Source organism: Coregonus clupeaformis, chromosome 7 (genome assembly GCF_020615455.1).
Source record: "Coregonus clupeaformis isolate EN_2021a chromosome 7, ASM2061545v1, whole genome shotgun sequence".
Taxonomy (NCBI): domain Eukaryota; kingdom Metazoa; phylum Chordata; class Actinopteri; order Salmoniformes; family Salmonidae; genus Coregonus; species Coregonus clupeaformis.
Window position 1 is genome coordinate 21,135,555 of NC_059198.1, and position 20,505 is coordinate 21,156,059.

General features: G+C 41.9%; 1 protein-coding gene across 2 annotated transcripts in view; it reads left to right on the forward strand.

Moving 5' to 3' along the window:
- The first annotated feature begins 5,605 nt into the window (after positions 1-5,605).
- The window catches only part of LOC121569042 (histone deacetylase 5), a 92,782-nt gene continuing 77,882 nt past the window's right edge, over positions 5,606-20,505 (forward strand). For both annotated transcript variants that reach the window (XM_041879645.1, XM_045221208.1), the window contains exon 1: positions 5,606-5,748. The gene's annotated coding sequence lies outside the window, so the exon portion shown is untranslated. The remainder of the gene's footprint in view (positions 5,749-20,505) is intronic.

Genomic DNA, 20,505 nt, shown 5'->3' on the forward strand with positions numbered 1-20,505 from the left:
ACACAGGTCAAACGTTTTCTGTAAGTCTTCACAAGGTTTTCACACACTGTTGCTGGTATTTTGGCCCATTCCTCCATGCAGATCTCCTGGTCACCTACAAACAAGCAAGATTTCTGGCTCTCACAGACCTGTAACTTCTTCTTTAAGAGGCTCCTCTGTCCTCCACTCGTTACCTGTATTAATGGCACCTGTTTGAACTTGTTATCAGTATAAAAGACACCTGTCCACAACCTCAAACAGTCACACTCCAAACTCCACTATGGCCAAGACCAAAGAGCTGTCAAAGGACACCAGAAACAGAAATTGTAGACCTGCACCAGGCTGGGAAGACTGCATCTGCAATAGGTAAGCAGCTTGGTTTGAAGAAATCAACTGTGGGAGCAATTATTAGGAAATGGAAGACATACAAGACCACTGATAATCTCCCTCGATCTGGGGCTCCACGCAAGATCTCACCCTGTGGGGTCAAAATGATCACAAGAACGGTGAGCAAAAATCCCAGAACCACAGGGGGACCTAGTGAATGACCTGCAGAGAGCTGGGACCAAAGTAACAAAGCCTACCATCAGTAACACACTACGCCGCCAGGGACTCAAATCCTGCAGTGCCAGACGTGTCCCCCTGCTTAAGCCAGTACATGTCCAGGCCCGTCTGAAGTTGCTAGAGTGCATTTGGATGATCCAGAAGAGGATTGGGAGAATGTCATATGGTCAGATGAAACCAAAATATAACTTTTTGGTAAAAACTCAACTCGTCGTGTTTGGAGGACAAAGAATGCTGAGTTGCATCCAAAGAACACCATACCTACTGTGAAGCATGGGGGTGGAAGCATCATGCTTTGGGGCTGTTTTTCTGCAAAGCGACCAGGACGACTGATCCGTGTAAAGGAAAGAATTAATGGGGCCATGTATTGTGAGATTTTGAGTGAAAACCTCCTTCCATCAGCAAGGGCATTGAAGATGAAACGTGGCTGGGTCTTTCAGCATGACAATGATCCCAAACACACCGCCCGGGCAACGAAGGAGTGGCTTCGTAAGAAGCATTTCAGGTCCTGGAGTGGCCTAGCCAGTCTCCAGATCTCAACCCCATAGAAAATCTTTGGAGGGAGTTGAAAGTCCGTGTTGCCCAGCGACAGCCCCAAAACATCACTGCTCTAGAGGAGATCTGCATGGAGGAATGGGCCAAAATACCAGCAACAGTGTGTGAAAACCTTGTGAAGACTTACAGAAAATGTTTGACCTGTGTCATTGCCAACAAAGGGTATATAACAAAGTATTGAGAAACTTTTGTTATTGACCAAATACTTATTTTCCACCATAATCTGCAAATAAATTCATTAAAAATCCTACAATGTGATTTTCTGGATTCATTTTTCTCATTTTGTCTGTCATAGTTGACGTGTACCTATGATGAAAATTACAGGCCTCTCTCATCTTTTTAAGTGGGAGAACTTGCACAATTGGTGGCTGACTAAATACTTTTTTCCCCCACTGTATAGGGCATCATCTGTATATCATAATGGTGTAGAACCACTGTCATCATATCCCTACCCCATTGTACCCCCTGAGTCCTACGGAATCGACACGCTATCGACACGCGATGTAAGACAATGCATCTACCCATATCTCTCTCTGCAATCATAATGAGGTAATGATGAGTCATTGCTGCTGTGACTTCATCTCTCTCTCTCTCTCTCTCTCTTTCTCTCTCAAAGCACATGTCAATCATCCTTATTGTCCTTCATAGGTAGAATTAGCTGGCTATTTTCCACTGAAAATGCAGCCTCTGATCTCTCCTACTAGTTTGTGTGACCTGACAAATCAAAAGCAGGTAAATACACCATAAAATCCAAGACACCTGTCAGAATATACCTATTTCCTCTATTTTCAACTTTCTTCTCTCCTCCACTCCCTTCGCTCTCTTTTGCCGTCAGACCAGTGGAACAAACAGGTTTGCTTTTGTTTGCTTTTAGCCTGTTTTGCAGCACTGCCTGTGTTATTTTTAGCTGCTGTCTTATCTTTCAACGTGAATCCATCGATCCCACCTCACCATGTTCACATGAATGGCCTTTTCTGACGTAAGAGAGGCAGCAATTGCTGGCTCCCTGGGAGGCATGACGTCCTTTCCCACCTCTGCAGGAGGGTTCACAGTACTGTCAATAGTGGTTAGTGACAGACAGACTGACGAGACCCCTCTTAAAATGAAAGAAGCAAGGGAGAGAGCAGGATGAGTAGGAGGAGGGAAAGAGAGAGGATGTCTGGTGAGCTGCAGTCAGGTGCATCCATGGCAACCAACTACAGATGAGCACACAGGAAAGCAAACAGTAACAGTGAGAGTGTAGGGCAATCTCTCTCCTTGTGCAGTAAGACAGTGCACCATGTGGCCAGAATAGAGAGTGTGAGAACAAGAGTTTGCATGTACAGTACCAGTCAAAAGTTTGGACACACCTACTCATTCAAGGGTTTTTCTTTATTTTTACTATTTTCTAACTTGTAGAATAATAGTGAAGACATCATAACTATGAAATAACGCATATGGAATCATGTAGTAACCAAAAAAGTGTTAAACAAAATATATTTTAGATTCTTCAAAGTAGCCACCCTTTGCCTTGATGACAACTTTGCAGTCTTGGCATTCTCTCAACCAGCTTCACCTGGAATGCTTTTCCAACAGTCTTGAAGGAGTTCCCACATATGCTGAGCACTTGTTGGCTGCTTTTCCTTCACTCTGCAGTCCAACTCATCCCAAACTATCTCAATTGGGTTAAGGTCGGGGGATTGTATAGGCCAGGTCATCTGATGCAGCACTCCATCACTCTCCTTCTTGGTCAAATAGCCCTTACACAGCCTGGAGGTGTGTTGGTTCATTGTCCTGTTGAAAAACAAATAATAGTCCCACAAAGCGCAAACCAGATGGGATGGCATATCGCTGCAGAATGCTGTGGTAGCCATGCTGGTTAAGTGTGCCTTGAATTCTAAATAAATCACTGATACTGTCAACAGCAAAGCACCCCCACACCATCACACCACCTCCTCAATGCTTCACAGTGGGAACCACACATGCGGAGATCATCAGTTCACCTACTCTGCGTCTCACAAAGACACGGCGGTTGGAACCCAAAATCTCGAATTTGGACTCATCAGACCAAAGGACAGATTTCCACCGGTCTAATGTCCATTGCTCGTGTTTCTTGGCCCAAGCAGGTCTCTTCTTCTTATTGGTGTCCTTTAGTAGTGGTTTCTTTGCAGCAATTCAACCATGAAGGCCTGATTCACGCACTCCTCTGAACAGTTAATGTTGAGATGTGTCTGTTACTTGAACTCTGAAGCATTTATTTGGGCTGCAATTTCTGAGGCTGGTAACTCTAATGAACTTATCCTCTGCAGCAGAGGTAACTCTGGGTCTTCCATTCCTGTGGCGGTCCTTATGAGAGTCAGTTTCATCATAGCGCTTGATGGTTTTTGCGACTGCACTTGAAGAAACTTTGAAACTTCTTGAAATGTTCCATATTGACTGACCTTCATGTCTTAAAGTAATGATGGACTGTAATTTCTCTTTGCTTTTAAGCTGTTCTTGCCATAAAATGGACTTGGTCTTTTACCAAATAGGGCTATCTTCTGTATACCCCCCTATCTTGTCACAACACAACTGATTGGCTCAAAATTCCACAAGTTAACTTTTAAGAAGGCACACCTATTAATTGAAATGCATTCCAGGTGACTACCTCATGAAGCTGGTTGAGAGAATGGCAAGAGTGTGCAAAGCTGTCATCAAGGCAAAGGGTGGCTACTTTGAAGAATCTCAAATATAAAATATATTTTGATTTGTTTAACACTTTTTTGGTTACTACATGATTCCATATGTGTTATTTCATAGTTTGAATGTCTTCACTATTATTCTACAATGTAGAAAATAGTAAAAATTAAGAAAAATCCTTGGAATGTGTTGGTCCAAACTTTTGACTGGTACTGTATAAGGGGACGTCTCTGTGCAAGGTCTACCACATTTGGACGAATGAGATTAAGTGTGTGTGACAGAGAGAGACAGAGAGAGACAGAGAGACAGAGAGACAGAGAGAGAGAGACAGAGAGAGAGCTGGTTGTCCACCAAACTACCAGGTGTGAAACAGGGAAGAGACTTAGGGGGTATGTTCATTTGGTATAGAGCAGTCCTAACCCACTCTATTAAATTAATGAAAACAGGAGCATTTTTTTTATTTTTTATTTTTTATTTTTTTGGGGGGGGCGAATGGATCAGCTTAATATTGCAGATAGATTGTATCTTCTATCAATGTAATTGTCTGCATCACTTCCAATCCCCCATGTTTTTTAAATGTTTTATATATATACTCCCCTTTATTACTTTTCAACCCCACCATCCTTTCCCTACTTGGAGTAAATTAGTGAACAACAATGCCCAGGCCTCTACTTCCGGTCTATACTTACTATCTACACCTTATGGACAGAGTTAATTTTACAATAATTCTATTATATATATTTTTATTTTTGCTCTGAACTTCTTCTACTCTCAACCTCTCGATCATTTTCATGGTGTCCATCCGGTTTGCTTCTATATGCCATATCTTTCTAACTGTGCTCCTTCCCAAAAGCTCCCAACATACAACCTATATACTTATTATGGACACAGTATGCTTACATTATTAGCTATCTTTGTTATTATTTGTTGTTATTTGTTATTAGTCCCATCCTTCAACTCTATTCAATACCTCCCATCTATCTCTTAACACCATCCATATAGGATTTCTATTTGCCATATATATTTCAACCGTACTGTGATGTTTTACAAAAATTCTGAACCTTTCTATTCTCATTGCTTCTACAGATTGTGAATTAAAAATAAACATTTTTTCTAAAATATGATTATATTATTGATTGATTGACTATGACTTTTCAGATCACCCAGTAATGCTATCTGCAAGGTTAGTTCCAGGTAAATATTGCAATCCTTTAGCCATTCCTGGACAGGAGCATTTTACATCTGGTTAGCAATAATAAATAAGGAAATGATCTCTACAGAGAAACATTTGCTCACGTGTGCTACCTACATCCCCCCAATATAATCCATATACTTTATCTGTCTATTTATTTTCCCTTTCTTACTTAAACTATTTGCACATTGTTACAACACTGTACATAGCCAGTAATAACATTTGAAATGGCTCTATTCTTTTGAAACTTTTACTGTTCATTTCTGTTTATTTCACTTTTGTTTATGATCTACTCCACTTGCTATGGAAATGTAAACATGTTTCCCATGCTCTAGTCTAGCATACTCTGTAACTTGCTGAGTTACTGTATATCTAATAGGGGCGGCCAAGATTCACATTGTTAGTCTTCCCAAAAAGATGCGCTGCACATTGTGCGCATTCAAGATTTTGGTAGCATTAGATGTTAGTGACATTAAGGCATGAAGGAAAACTTGCAGTCCTTTCCTACTCCGACCGTGGTAGTAGTGTCTACCACTGCCATTTCGACTGTGTTGGGTATCTGTCCTGTTGTACTGAGTTACTCATTGGGTGTATAATCTATTTTTAGCACCAACAGATGGGGTCACGTGACAGGGGACAAACGTCATTAATGTTGTTGGTGGAGGAGCTGAAAATATGGAGGAAAGAGAGTTGTGATAGGGGAAATTTGACATTTCACCAAAAAATATTTAACCGATCAGGTAGAAGTGTAAAGGTCAAAGAGGCAATCTCCGATCAGCGAAAAGTAGAACGACAATCAGGTACGTTATGTTTGCTGGGAGATAATGTATCTTACGTCTACTGGTAAGAGCGGTTTTTATACGGCGATATTTTCATCTGATGTGTTTGGTTGCTCCTGGCTAGCTAACAAGCTAGATAGCTGACAGAACGCGATGAAGTTTTGATAGCTAGTTAGCTAGCTAGCGAAGTTGCTTTAGCTAATGTAAATGTGCATGAATGGATTGTTCTGATGTGGAACATCATGTCAAGTTAGCAAACGGACACATAGTATTGGCATCTGATTAAAGCGTCAGTTAGCAGACGTCTAGTTAGCTTGCTAGCTAACGTTAGCTTATCAGCAGCCTACTTCGAGATAGCTAACGTTAGCTAACTAACGCAGGCTAACTTAGCTATCACATTTGAAAAATACTTTTTTTAGGGTGGGTGCTAAAAGCAGTACTCCATGTTTAGCTAATTGTGTTTTGACTGAGTTGAAATGACAAGTTAGTTTGCCACTTCTGCAGTCTCCACTTCTTCTTCTGGTAACCCCCATGCCATGGGCCATGGCAGTAGTCAGCAAGATTGCGACGCCGCATTTATGAAGGTGATGGTGCCACTTGAGATGGGGTCCCACTCCCTGCTAGTTGTTTCTATTGGTGTATACAGTTAAAATGCCAAACGTGTACGTCCGTGTGTGTGAGAAAGAGGATCCCACACAGTCAGTAGCCTGTATTTTTGCATATTCAATATATATGCTAATTATCATGATGACGTTTAAGCCACTATTTACTGTGTAAATAAAAATGTGGATGAAAGTGAAAAATATAATAGCTTAGACCAATTAACTCAATAACAGTGCCTTTCTTTCCCAAAAAAATGCTAATTTGCATTACTGGAAGCACCTTTTGTGCCTAGGTAGTGGTGAAGCACAGACCGGTAGACATCTGAGTAGTTTCTCCACAAATAGTCAATAAGTCTGATGTCACCTTACCAGTAGCCTATTTCCCCAAAAATGTTAAATCTCACACAGACTGTAGGACTATGTATGGGAAGTGTCGGTTATCACAATGGATTGCCTGCTAGCAAAGGCAAAGTTGTGTTTTTTCAGTTACTTTCATGATGGGCCTAACTGTTGTTATGAAACAAACATGGTATTTATCAAAGGTAGGCCTAGATACACTGAGTGTACAAAACATTACAACACCTCCATAATATTGTGTTGCACCCCCTTTTCCCCTCAGAACAGCCTCAATTCGTCGGGGCATGGCCTTCAAGGTGTCGAAAGTGTTCCACAGGGATGCTGGACCATGTTGACTCCAATGTTTCCCACCGTTGTGTGAAGTTGGCTGGATGTCCTTTGGGTGGTGGACAATTCTCGATACAAACAGGAAACTGTTGAGTGTGAAAAACCCAGCAGCGTTGCAGTTGACACACTCAAACCGGTGCGCCTGGCACCTACTACCATACCCCGTTCAAAGGCACTTAAATCTTTTATCTTGCCCATTCACCCTCTGAATGGCGCACATGCACAATCTATGTCTCAATTGTCTCAAGGCTTAAAAATCCTTCTTGAACCTGTCTCCTCCCCTTCATCTACAATGATTGAAGTGGATTTAACAGGTGACATCAATAATGGATCATAACTTTCACCTGAATTCACCTGGTCAGTCAATGTCATGGAAAGAGCAGGTGTTCCTAATGTTTTGTACACTCAGTGTATATCCTACAGGTTCTGATTTGTGGCTTGTTCTGTGCATGTACACGCTAACATTTTACCTGCAGCCGACACTAAACCCTATGAAAAGATGTGGCTTGTGGTTTTGGCTCGCAAATCAGTTGGCAGTCTTGCACAGCTCCATTGCGCAGAAGTTAGATGGCGCCAGAGAGAGGTCATGGAGAAGGATTTCCTCCTAAATTAAATTAATGACAAACGCCTGTCTTTGACTAAGCGCCAGAAATATTATTTAGAGATCAGTTGATTGACAGAAATGCTGCTTCTCACGTGTGCGTGTGGATGCCTCTCACAGTCCTCGAAGTGGTCTTGCAAGTGGCCTTTTCATTGGCAATTGTTAAGTCCTTGTGCATGGAGTTGTATCGTTTGTTTAACTTTGTAACCATTGGATTTTGTTTGGCATACATTTTAAAGTGAAAAATCTTAGCATCACTGTTACCGTGGAATTGCCCTCCTTTAACAGTCACTCCAAATAAATGAAGAACCACTGGCTAAACCACCTCTAGCATCATCAGCTTTTTTGCACAAGGGTTGTCTTGTCACACACTCCTGATTTCTGCCCTTTTGGCTATCAGATAACCCAAACCTGATCTTATCTGCAAACATCTGGATACTTTTTGGAAATATTACATGGTGACAGATGTCAAGACTTAAGGGTCACACATTGAGATCCCATATTCCATAGTTGACTTATCTCTTCGTTATGAGGGAGGATATAAATAACATTTGCCTCAGACCATGGCCACTGATGAACAGTATAGGCAACATCACTTTTTATCAAATTAAATGTGCTTTCTGAATGTGGGTCACTAATGTCTATTTTTGAAATGTTGTATCTTTTTATATTGATTGCCTGAATTAAACTTGATTGGTCGAACTTTGCTTCTCTGATCTCGCACACACAGAATTAAAATCTTGCTTAAATGTACTAACGAGACTAGCGAAGTCTTCATCCCACTAAATGGAAACTCTCAGCCAGTTTCAGGCTAGTCTATGTGCCATCCCACAGGCCGTCGACAGATGCTACTACCATTTATGTTACGTGCATCTGTCCACGAGAGATTAGGCCTACTCCTTCACGAAATAGGTTCAGCACATAGAGATTGTAAGATTGCAACTGTTTTTTAAGTTAATAAACAGTGTGAAGCAGAGTCACTTGTCCTGATGAACCACACAAGGTGTTGAAAGGGCTATTGAACAGCCCTGCCCATGCACACCCTGAAGATACAGGGCCTTGACGTTAGCCTATTCAGTTTGCACTGCAAAAATGCATGGAAACTTGGATTCATACACTGTAGAAAACAATCTTTAGGCTACAGTGTGAAGCAAAAATAGCCCCAGCTGCATGATAATGATTGAAACATGCTTGCTGTGCTGAAAGACTGTTGTTTTTTATTTGTATATCCTGATAACCTGGTTACCAGTGTTGATCGGATAAATCCCACAGTTGACCTCCTCCACCCCAACATTCCGTGCACGTTTACAATCCTAGCCCCCAGAAAAGCCTATTAATGCTTGGAGAAATGGGCATGTGACTTAGGCCTAAGCGTTGCTGGTTTAAGTTCCAGGAGGAACAGTTGCCTGCCTCCTACCCTTGATCAATGTGCTGACCCGTAATTGTTTTGTTTTGACGAAAGTTAGTCATTTGGTGTGTGGATCCTAATTAAACATCCTGGGACCAGTTATATATCAACTCAACTAACTAGGCCTATCTCTCTGCTATTTAAGTTAACAATTTCACTTCAAGGTAAGTTAAAGGCATCGCACTGCCATTGAGAGCTTGCATGTTCTCTGTTTTGTATGCAAGGTGTGGCGTCAAGGGGAGGTGGGGGCCATTTCGTCCCTGCCGGTGGGAAAGGCTCTGCTGAGTGCGGTGTCCCTCCTTTCTCCTTGAGAATCTGCTGGTCTCGCTCTCGCTCTCTCGCCTTGACTTTGAGGGCTGGCTGAGGGGGATGTGCAGCAGCAGCACACATTTTTAACGGGCTAGTGAGTGTCACAGTCCCCATCTTTGGTGCTGTTTATAAGAGCACAAAGGATCCTCCTTATGTGGTTCTGCTTTTGGACCAGACCTCAGACTCACTGCTACAGGCCTTTCTGTTGCATTGACGCTAGATCATTGTATTCATAAATGCTTTGAAATAAAGTTGACAGCAGCCAATTTAAACATAAAGCACATTGATTGTTGCAATTCTAAGAATTTGTTGGTGTACAATTTATGTGCTTCATCTGATTAACCATTTAAGTCATGGCTTCAAGCAAAGGCTGATGCCAAGGTCTGAGGACACAGCACGTCCCATGTCGCTTAGCAGCACTTCCTGGCTCTCGGAGGGACAGGTATTTTCAGTGATAAGGCGACGAAGCGGAGGCCCCCACTTAGGCTACTCGCTGGAACAGATGAGTCTCCTTGCACCATCACGCAGTTGGACTGCAGAGGGTCAAAAAAAGATGGGCTGCTATTTTAATCGCCATTCGCACGTCATTAGGATAATGCAGCCAGTGAAAGCGGCCAGGCAGCAGTCAGAGGTGGTTAAAGGTTCTAAATACTCTGCGACAAGACAGCCCATTATCCCTGTGACACGGTTTCTATAACCAAGCTTCCTGTGTAGGCCGTGATGAAGCCGGGCCCTTGGCGGAGCCTGTCACCTGACTAGTGCCTTGGGACCCTGCAGGGAGAGAGTGGCTTACAGACAAACATCTGAACCAACATCTGGAATATCACACAGAGAGAGCCATTTGCTTAGCCCCAGACCACACTCTGGACAGGTTTTCAGATTTAGCTGACATATTAGAGGAAGGCAATTAGAGGAAATGTCATCCTCCATAGGTGTACAGGAGTGAGGCATAGGTTAATGGAACTTAGACCCAGACTTTGAAAATTCTGAACAAAATGCACAATTTAAAAAGGTTTAATTTCAATTTGAGCTGTTTCTTGCAATTTGATGCAACGATGCCTTCCTTCCTCAAGTTGGCCTTGGTGATTGGTATCTAAATGTGTTAGTGACTGACTGACTAAACTACATGCTCCTGTTCCTGTCGCTACTCTAATCCTCATGAATGTTCCCAGATAACCTTGCAAAACCAAACAAACCCCAAAACCCTAGAGAAAGATGAGTATATTTAGCCGATGTGCTGACAAGAGGCCAGTGTTAAGGGGACATCTGAGGAGAGTCGTTTTTAAGAGCATTACATGATCAGCGACACGTTTGGGCACGACGCCTGAGAGCCTTGCTTCAGTATGGCGGGCACAGTGACAGGGACGGCGGTACTGCATGGGCTTTCAGCTCTAATTCCACTCCATTAAATCATACGACTTAGAGGCGAGACTTCCGCGACCGATGAGTGGGACTTTTGAGGATCCGCTTTCCAGGAATTGCACTGCAGTACTAATTAGGGCTGGGCGATATGGCCTAAAAATCACCTAGATTTTCTTCAAACTAATGGGTGATTCACTATATTTACATTTGACATTTTAGTCATTTAGCAGACGCTCTTATCCAGAGCGACTTACAGTTAGTGAGGGCATAACATTTTTTTTTATACTGGCCCCCCGTGGGAATCGAACCCACAACCCTGGTGTTGCAAGCGCAATGATCTACCAACTGAGCTACACGGTGCTATATATATATATACATACATACAGTGGAGAAAAAAGTATTTAGTCAGCCACCAATTGTGCATGTTCTCCCACTTAAAAAGATGAGAGGCCTGTAATTTTCATCATAGGTACACGTCAACTATGACAGACAAAATGAGAAAGAAAATTCCAGAAAATCACATTGTAGGATTTTTAATGAATTTATTTGCAAATTATGGTGGAAAATAAGTATTTGGTCAAATAACAAAAGTTTCTCAATACTTTGTTATATACCCTTTGTTGGCAATGACACAGGTCAAACGTTTTCTGTAAGTCTTCACAAGGTTTTCACACACTGTTGCTGGTATTTTGGCCCATTCCTCCATGCAGATCTCCTCTAGAGCAGTGATGTTTTGGGGCTGTCGCTGGGCAACACGGACTTTCAACTCCCTCCAAAGATTTTCTATGGGGTTGAGATCTGGAGACTGGCTAGGCTACTCCAGGACCTTGAAATGCTTCTTACGAAGCCACTCCTTCGTTGCCGGGCGGTGTGTTTGGGATCATTGTCATGCTGAAAGACCCAGCCACGTTTCATCTTCAATGCCCTTGCTGATGGAAGGAGGTTTTAACTCAAAATCTCACGATACATGGCCCCATTCATTCTTTCCTTTACACGGATCAGTCGTCCTGGTCCCTCTGCAGAAAAACAGCCCCAAAGCATGATGTTTCCACCCCCATGCTTCACAGTAGGTATGGTGTTCTTTGGATGCAACTCAGCATTCTTTGTCCTCCAAACACGAGTTTTTACCAAAAAGTTATATTTTGGTTTCATCTGACCATATGACATTCTCCCAATCCTCTTCTGGATCATCCAAATGCACTCTAGCAAACTTCAGACGGGCCTGGACATGTACTGGCTTAAGCAGGGGGACACGTCTGGCACTGCAGGATTTGAGTCCCTGGCGGCGTAGTGTGTTACTGATGGTAGGCTTTGTTACTTTGGTCCCAGCTCTCTGCAGGTCATTCACTAGGTCCCCCCGTGTGGTTCTGGGATTTTTGCTCTCTGTTCTTGTGATCATTTTGACCCCACGGGGTGAGATCTTGCGTGGAGCCCCAGATCGAGGGAGATTATCAGTGGTCTTGTATGTCTTCCATTTCCTAATAATTGCTCCCACAGTTGATTTCTTCAAACCAAGCTGCTTACCTATTGCAGATTCAGTCTTCCCAGCCTGGTGCAGGTCTACAATTTTGTTTCTGGTGTCCTTTGACAGCTCTTTGGTCTTGGCCATAGTGGAGTTTGGAGTGTGACTGTTTGAGGTTGTGGACAGGTGTCTTTTATACTGATAACAAGTTCAAACAGGTGCCATTAATACAGGTAACGAGTGGAGGACAGAGGAGCCTCTTAAAGAAGAAGTTACAGGTCTGTGAGAGCCAGAAATCTTGCTTGTTTGTAGGTGACCAAATACTTATTTTCCACCATAATTTGCAAATAAATTCATAAAAAATCCTACAATGTGATTTTCTGGATTTGTTTTTCTCAATTTGTCTGTCATAGTTGACGTGTACCTATGATGAAAATTACAGGCCTCTCTCATCTTTTTAAGTGGGAGAACTTGCACAATTGGTGGCTGACTAAATACTTTTTTTCCCCCACTGTGTATATATATATATATATATATATATATATATTAGTACCAGTCAAAAGTTTGGACACACCTACTCATTCAAGGGTTTTTGTTTATTTTTACTATTTTCTACATTCTAGAATAATAGTGAAGACATCAAAACTATGAAATAACACACATAGAATCATGTAGTAACCAAAAAAGTAGCCACCCTTTGCCTTGATGACAGCTTTGCACACTCTTGGCATTCTCTCAACCAGCTTCACCTGGAATGCTTTTCCAACAGTCTTGAGGGAGTTCCCACATATGCTGAGCACTTGTTGGCTGCCTTTCCTTCACTCTGCAGTCCAACTCATCCCAAACCATCTCAATTGGGTTGACGTCAGGGGATTGTAAAGGCCAGTTCATCTGATGCAGCACTCCATCACTCTCTTTCTTGGTAAAATAGCCCTTACACAGCCTGGAGGTGCGTTGGGTCATTGTCCTGTTGAAAAACAAATGATAGTCCCACTAAGCCCAAACCAGATGGGATGGCGTATCACTGCAGAATGCTGTGGTATCCATGCTGGTTAAGTGTGCCTTGAATTCTAAATAAATCACAGACAGGGTCACCAGCAAAGCACCCCCACACCATAACACCTCCTCCTCCATGCTTTACAGTGAGAAATACACATGCGGAGATCATCCGTTCACCCACACCGCGTCTCACAAAGCCACAGCGGTTGGAACCAAAAATCTCAAATTTGGACTCCAGACCAAAGGACAAATTTCCACCGGTCTAATGTCCATTGCTTGTGTTTCTTGGCCCAAGCGAGTCTCTTCTTCTTATTGGTGTCCTTTAGTAGTGGTTTGTTTGCAGCAATTCGACCATGAAGGCCTGATTCACACAGTCTCCTCTGAACAGTTGATGTGTCTGTGACTTGAACTCTGCGAAGCATTTATTTGGGCTGGTAACTCTAATGAACTTATCCTCTGCAGCAGAGGTAACTCTGGGTCTTCCATTCCTGTGGTGGTCCTCATGAGAGCCGGTTTCATCATAGTGTTTGATGGTTTTTGCAACTGCACTTGAAAAAACGTTCAAAGTTCTTGAAAAGTTCCGTATTGACTGACCTTCATGTCTTAAAGTAATGATGGACTGTCGTTTCTCTTTGCTTATTTGAGCTGTTCTTGCCATAATATGGACTTTTTACCAAATAGGGCTATCTTCTATATACCCCCCCTACCTTGTCACAACACAACTGATTTGCTCAAACGCATTAAGAAGGAAATAAATTCCACAAATTAACTTTTAAGAAGGCACACCTGTTAATTGAAATGCATTCCAGGTGACTACCTCATGAAGCTGGTTGAGAGAATGCCAAGAGTGTGCAAAGCTGTCATCAAGGCAAAGGGTGGCTATTTGAAGAATCTCAAATCTCAAATATATTTTGATTTGTTTAACACTTTTTTTGGTTACTACATGATTCCATATGTGTTATTTCATAGTTTTGATGTCTTCACTATTATTATACAATGTAAAAAATAGTAAAAATAAAGAAAAACCCTTGAGTGAGAAGGTGTGTCCAAACTTTTGACTGGTGTTATGTATAATTTTCTTTTAGGTTCTCTCTAAATAAGCTTTGTTGTACAATTTTAAAGGTCAAATACACAGTATTTCAAACAGTCAGCAATAATCTAATGAATTCAGGGCTTGTGAAATTATACCTAGACTAAATATAAGCCTTATTTTATTAAAATAGTTTAACCTACTTTTTTTGCAATAATCACTGATCTGGCTTTCAAGTCTGTCTAAGAAAATTCAGTTTTAGTCACTAATTTAACCAGAACCATGTATAATGCACATTCACTAATAATGACTAACTTCTTGTAGCAGCCATTATAGAAAATGAACACAGGTCTCATAAATAATCTGTCAAGCACAAGCCCATGTGCTAGTGAGTAGCCAGCTAATAATTTATAGTTCAAGTTTAGCCAACTAGGATCTATTTGCTAACTAACTAGCTAGCTAGAACAATTGAATTGTTATGAACACACCATTCTGTCTCTCTCCAACTGAACAGCATGCTAGCCTGTCCACTTTGTTCAGATGTTGAAATCAAGTTGCCTACCTTATTTATCCGAAATGATAACGAGTTGCCAATTCCTTATAATTGTGTTTTCTGCTTATTCCACAGTTATAAAACACAGACTAGACATCTAGTATAACAGTCTTTAGCTAAAATGCTGCTAGCGGTATGTGGTACCGCAATGCCCGCGTGACAAACTGAGCATACATTTTCCAGAATCAATGTTCATTGATACTCCTGTTTTATTAGTGTCTGCTCTGCGCGCAATTTGAGGAGTTGATACATAAAAAGGATATTATCACGATACTTTGGTGCCGATATGTATTGCAATTCTCACGATTCTATATGTATTGCGATTCGGTTCTGTGATTTTATTGCAATTCATTGTTCCAAACATATTGCTCACCAGTCACCATACCCCTGCTGTAGAGGGACAGGAGTGAGCCATGAGAAAACACGTTTTGATCAGTCATGGAAATAAGTGCTGAAAACAAATTGTCTCCCTATTTAAAAAGAAAATGGAGAACAAGCTATGAATGAAAATTACTGGAGTTTTGGTGCAGGTACAGCCAACTAGCACAAAAATAATATTGCAATATTGTCAAAACGATACGATATATCGGCAAAGTTACATATCGGGATATTATTTATCTGCTTTTTATTTTATTTATTTATTTTTTGCCACCTGTGTCCATATGACCTATTATTTTGGACCAAACCTCAAATGCAAACAGCGAGGTAAAACCGCTTGTCACAGAGAGGAAGAAGTGATCTCTCATCTTTGTTGTTGTGAGTGGCAGGGGGAGGGGCTCGGTATGTGCGAATGGGAAGGTGCACAGCCACAGCAGAAGGAGACGAGACCAAAAAGACAACATGAGAACAAGCGGACATAAACGCTCATAAAAACAACAAAAACGATTATTGGGATACAGGCATTTTGAATATAGCGCTAAAACATACATTAAAATTAATCAAATTAATAGTAATGCACCAACATGTGCACCTTTGGAAACACACAGGCTCACATGCTGTCGCATAGCACCCTACACTCACCACCCTTTCTTTTTGTTTGTCTGTTTAGGTTACTGTTTGCCATCTGTGTGGATTAAAAAACAGTAAACAGATGTACAGTTTCAGTATGGAATTATCATTTAAAGGCACGCTCTTTTATAGACTCCCAACATTAAACAAATATTTGCAGAAATGCAAAATCTTTATCTCATCACACAGTCACCCAAGCCTTACTTGTGTAATATGCCACATTCTGAGCCTCAGTGCCACTTTGGTTAGAGGTTTCTGTGTAGAATATATAACTAACTGCAGTGCAGCCCTATGGTTGGATTATTCACATTTACATTTTAGTCATTTAGCAGACGCACTTATCCAGAGCGACTTACAGTTAGTGCATACATTATAACTTTTTTTCATACTGGCCCCCCGTGGGAATCAAACCCACAACCCTGGCGTTGCAAGCGCCATGCTCTACCAACTGAGCTATACGGGATTATGCACAAAGACTATCCAGTGCTTTGCTGAAATGAGGAAGCGGGTGATGAAATCTAGTTGATGGGGTTGATAATGCCTACCTAGTACCTACCCAGACTTGTGTTGAGCCATGATGGAGACCCTATCTGGCCACGTCCTGCCCCTGCAGTTGCTCCCTCTGCCCAGTAGGTGAGGCCACAGGTCCAGGGAGGGACCCTGTCCAAAACACAGGGTGCCACAGTGGGCTGTCTGCTCAGGGGCTGTGGAACTGCCAGGACTCCTGTAGGATGTAGACCCAACGGCAACTGCAGAGCAAACCGAGATAAATGCGGATGAAGCATAAAGCAGGCACTTTGTTAGACCCTAACTGTGTGGTGTAATGGAGCCAACACGGCACGTTTAGGATTCAACCAGGAGGTTACATGTTCAAATCCTCAAAAAGGTCATTGCTGTCTATTAATGAGAAAGACATAATTGGCACTGCGCCAGTGTTCATCCTGCTGTGTAAAAATATCATACAAAATATGTAAATTTGTATGATGTAATTTGCTCCGGATAAGGTCTGCAAAGTGTGTGAATAACCTCTTTCTAAAAAGAACTCTAACATAATGCATATTGCAATTTGAGCCCATTTTATTGCTTGTGATTAGGCTACCTTGACATGAGTTTATTGAAATTATTTAGAATTTTTACTTGCTTGTGTTAAAGCTGAAATCCGCATAAGGTGAAACGGTGCCACTGCTCGCCCCAGCGCATTTATTGTTTTTGATTTGTTGATGAAACTGAGGAGAGGAGCATGTAGCATCATGACAAAACATTTGTGCAGTACTTACTCTGTTGTTCTATCATGTATGCAATGATGTCTGAGGGGGGAAAAAACAGTGTTAGTTGTTTGAAGTAACTTCTGTTGTAATATCGCAAACGGACGTGGCAGATTCACCAAGTACGGATTCCAGCTTTAAAGGCTAATTGGAATAAAGAGAATATGGATTTCATATTTACAGTGGGGAAAAAAAGTATTTAGTCAGCCACCAATTGTGCAAGTTCTCCCACTTAAAAAGATGAGAGGCCTGTAATTTTCATCATAGGTACACGTCAACTATGACAGACAGAATGAGGAAAAAAATTCCAGAAAATCACATTGTAGGATTTTTTATGAATTTATTTGCAAATTATGGTGGAAAATTAGTATTTGGTCAATAACAAAAGTTTCTCAATACTTTGTTATATACCCTTTGTTGGCAATGACACATGTCAAACGTTTTCTGTAAGTCTTCACAAGGTTTTCACACACTGTTGCTGGTATTTTGGCCCATTCCTCCATGCAGATCTCCTCTAGAGCAGTGATGTTTTGGGGCTGTCGCTGGGCAACACAGACTTTCAACTCGCTCCAAAGATTTTCTATGGGGTTGAGATCTGGAGACTGGCTAGGCCACTCCAGGACCTTGAAATGCTTCTTACGAAGCCACTCCTTCGTTGCCCGGCGGTGTGTTTGGGATCATTGTCATGCTGAAAGACCCAGCCACGTTTCATCTTCAATGCCCTTGCTGATGGTAGGAGGTTTTCACTCAAAATCTCACGATACATGGCCCCATTCATTCTTTCCTTTACACGGATCAGTCGTCCTGGTCCCTTTGCATAAAAACAGCCCCAAAGCATGATGTTTCCACCCCCATGCTTCACAGTAGGTATGGTGTTCTTTGGATGCAACTCAGCATTCTTTGTCCTCCAAACACGACGAGTTGAGTTTTTACCAAAAAGTTCTATTTTGGTTTCATCTGACCATATGACATTCTCCCAATCCTCTTCTGGATCATCCAAATGCACTCTAGCAAACTTCAGACGGGCCTGGACATGTACTGGCTTAAGCAGGGGGACACGTCTGGCACTGCAGGATTTGAGTAGTGTGTTACTGATGGTAGGCTTTGTTACTTTGGTCCCAGCTCTCTGCAGGTCATTCACTAGGTCCCCCCGTGTGGTTCTGGGATTTTTGCTCACCGTTCTTGTGATCATTTTGACCCCACGGGGTGAGATCTTGCGTGGAGCCCCAGATCGAGGGAGATTATCAGTGGTCTTGTATGTCTTCCATTTCCTAATAATTGCTCCCACAGTTGATTTCTTCAAACCAAGCTGCTTACCTATTGCAGATTCAGTCTTCCCAGCCTGGTGCAGGTCTACAATTTAGTTTCTGGTGTCCTTTGACAGCTCTTTGGTCTTGGCCATAGTGGAGTTTGGAGTGTGACTGTTTGAGGTTGTGGACAGGTGTCTTTTATACTGATAACAAGTTCAAACAGGTGCCATTAATACAGGTAACGAGTGGAGGACAGAGGAGCCTCTTAACGAAGAAGTTACAGGTCTGTGAGAGCCAGAAATCTTGCTTGTTTGTAGGTGACCAAATACTTATTTTCCACCATAATTTGCAAATAAATTCATAAAAAATCCTACAATGTGATTTTCTGGATTTTTTTTTCTCAATTTGTCTGTCATAGTTGACGTGTACCTATGATGAAAATTACAGGCCTCTCTCATCTTTTTAAGTGGGAGAACTTGCACAATTGGTGGCTGACTAAATACTTTTTTTCCCCACTGTATGTTGGGCAGAACCCTGGATGGATGGAATCAGAAGATGGACCTCCCATGGTGAAATCCCCTTGTAAAAATTTATGACATGGCTGAAATAGCTATACAAGAAGCTACAGATCTAGGAAGCAACAACTAAGTTTAATTTTAGTTTAATTTATTTTCCACCTAAGAAAAAGACCATCATATGTTAAAAAGTGAAAAATTTGACAATTTAGAATGTGTGTTTTACACATTCACACGGTGATGAAATTACTGTAAGTAGCCTATTGATTTAGAACAGAGGCCCAGCTTAGAAAGACTGCTCATATAGACGGTGTACATTTGCCCACCCACCATGCTTCTCAATGACCCAAGGTGAGACTAGGGGCCAGTATGGGTATTGCAGCGCTCTGCCTCTCCTCCTCCATCCCAGGGGGAGTGTGGGTATCGTAGTGTTGCTTTGTCTCTCTCGCTGCAGACCCCAGGCTGCATGACTCATCCCATTAACAGCTCTGCGAGTGCTTCTCGGCGGAGACAAACTGACTAACACCCCTCCCTCACCCTCCCTCCTCAAAGCAAAACAATTTTCCACATTTCAGACACTGTCTTTAGCAGCTAGGCTTTTTTATGAGTAAAAAAAAAAAAATGGTAGTCTGGAGCAGAAGAATGTGAAATCTTTGGTCATATCTCAGATTTCTTTTTTTCACACACTGCACCTGCTGATATCATGGTGGTAGTTAGGGAGGGAGGGAGGGTCAAAAGTTTGGACACACCTACTAATTCCAGGGTTTTTCATTTATTTTTAGTTTTTTTTACATCGTAGAATAATAGTGAAGACAAACTATGAAATAACACATATGGAATCATGTTTTTTTTTTAACAAATCAAAATATATTTTATATTTGAGATTCTTCAAATAGCCACCCTTTGCCTTGATGACAGCTTTGCACACTCTTGGCATTCTCTCAACCAGCTTCACCTGGAATGTTTTTCTTACATATGTTCTTACATATGTTGAGCACTTACACAGCCTGGAGGTGTGTTGGGTCATTGTCCTGTTGAAAAACAAATGATAGTCCCACTAAGCCCAAACCAGATGGGATGGCGTATCACTGCAGAATGCTGTGGGAGCCATGCTGGTTAAGTGTGCCTTGAATTTTAAATAAATCACAGACCGTGTCACCAGCAAAGCACCCCCACACCATCACACCTCCTCCTCCTCCATGCTTTACGGTGGGAAATACACATGCAGAGATCATCCGTTCACCCACACCGCGTCTCACAAAGCCACGGCGGTTGGAACCAAAAATCTCAAATTTGGACTCCAGACCAAAGGACACATTTCCACCTGTCTAATGTCCATTGCTCGTGTTTCTTGGCCCAAGCAAGTCTCTTCTTCTTATTGGTGTCCTTTTAGTAGTGGTTTCATTGCAGCAATTCGATCATGAAGGCCTGATTCACACAGTCTCCTCTGAACAGTTGATGTTGAGATGTGTCTGTTACTTGAACGCTGAAGCATTTATTTGGGCTGCAATTTCTAATGAACTTATCCTCTGCAGCAGAGGTAACTCTGGGTCTTCCATTCCTGTGGCGGTCCTCATGAGATCCAGTTTCATCATAGCGCTTGATGGTTTTTGCGACTGCACTTGAAAAAACTTTCAAAGTTCTTGAAATGTTCCGTATTGACTGACTAACATGTCTTAAAGTAATGATGGACTGTTGTTTCTCTTTGCTTATTTGAGCTGTTCTTGCCA